We start from the raw sequence: 1349 nt of genomic DNA, 5'->3' as shown, positions 1-1349 counted from the left end.
GGTTGGACGGGTCGGCTCGCGAGCGAGGCGTTCGCGTCCGCCGGCCAAAAGCAATGCGCCGCGTTGGACTTAGCCGCTGGTTGGACGGGTCGGCTCGCGAGCGAGGCTTTCGCGTCCGCCGGCCGAAAGCAATGCGCCGCGTTGGACTTAGCCGCTGGTTGGAGGGGTCGGCTCGCGAGCGAGGCGTTTGCGTCCGCCGGCCGAAAGCAATGCGCCGCGTTGGACTTAGCCGCTGGTTGGACGGGTCGGCTCGCGAGCGAGGCTTTCGCGTCCGCCGGCCGAAAGCAATGCGCCGCGTTGGACTTAGCCGCTGGTTGGAGGGGTCGGCTCGCGAGCGAGGCGTTCGGGTCCGTCGGCCGAAAGCAATGCGCCGCGTTGGACTTAGCCGCTGGTTGGACGGGTCGGCTCGCGAGCGAGGCTTTCGCGTCCGCCGGCCGAAAGCAATGCGCCGCGTTGGACTTAGCCGCTGGTTGGAGGGGTCGGCTCGCGAGCGAGGCGTTTGCGTCCGCCGGCCGAAAGCAATGCGCCGCGTTGGACTATGTTATCTTAGATAAAATTTTATTATTTAAAACTATTGGAATTTGTTTACAAGTATTTTGTTATGCAAATATTTTTTCATCATTTGAAGTACCTCATTGATTTTGGTCCTATCGAAGAAGTTTGCCCTATGGCCGACTATGTTATAGCCGGCTCGTCGCCGTTCTGCCGGCGGACCTTTTCGTACATATAAGAGTGTTGGGAGTGAGCTTAGCTGCTCGAGGTATGAAACTTAGCACAGCATAGTCACGGGTCGGTGTCTTAGACCGAATGGCCCTAATGTGACTGAGCGCTAGATAGCGTTGGTTCGAAAAGTTTTTAAGCGGAATATATCCGTGTTTTGTATTCTTTTTGGCTCACTGAAAAATCACTCAAAGTTCCGAGCGAGAATATGTTATTCACCGTATGTTGTGAAGGACTTTAGAGAAAGTCAGCCATGAAGTTTTGACTTTAACTTTGTTTTTTGTCAGAAGAATGTTTGAAGAGATTGTGTAACAATGTTGGAATAGCCTTACAGTTTTGCTCGATTCTTCCTTTTTACGGGGGAAGTTTCGAGCTGACTTAGAGGTTTTATCTATTGAATTTGGAAAGTGTCTCTGCAGATCGGGATTTTTAAGTAAAGACTCGACTGCGGTGTTCGCTTTAGGTATTCGTGATTTTGTGTCTGCGTGGTGAATGTAGGTGTAATTGCCATATTTCCTGCGACACTTTCTCACGATGCTTGCTTCGTACGTAGTGGTTTTCCACGCGTTGATCCAAGCTCCCTGGTTGATCCTGCCAGTAGTCATATGCTTGTCTCAAAGATTAAGCCA

General features: G+C 51.9%; 1 non-coding gene across 1 annotated transcript in view; it reads left to right on the top strand.

Moving 5' to 3' along the window:
- The first annotated feature begins 1298 nt into the window (after positions 1 to 1298).
- Positions 1299 to 1349, top strand: part of LOC136784824 (small subunit ribosomal RNA) — a 1917-nt gene continuing 1866 nt past the window's right edge. Inside the window, exon 1 of the ribosomal RNA XR_010824478.1 lies at positions 1299 to 1349. This exon is cut by the window's right edge and continues 1866 nt beyond it. This is a non-coding gene — a ribosomal RNA (small subunit ribosomal RNA).

The sequence above is a fragment of the Prorops nasuta genome, unplaced genomic scaffold, assembly GCF_024137725.1.
Source record: "Prorops nasuta isolate Cenicafe-Biocafe unplaced genomic scaffold, Cenicafe_Pnas_1.2 PNAS00074, whole genome shotgun sequence".
Lineage (NCBI taxonomy): Eukaryota > Metazoa > Arthropoda > Insecta > Hymenoptera > Bethylidae > Prorops > Prorops nasuta.
This window is presented reverse-complemented; position numbering and strand designations above follow the sequence as displayed.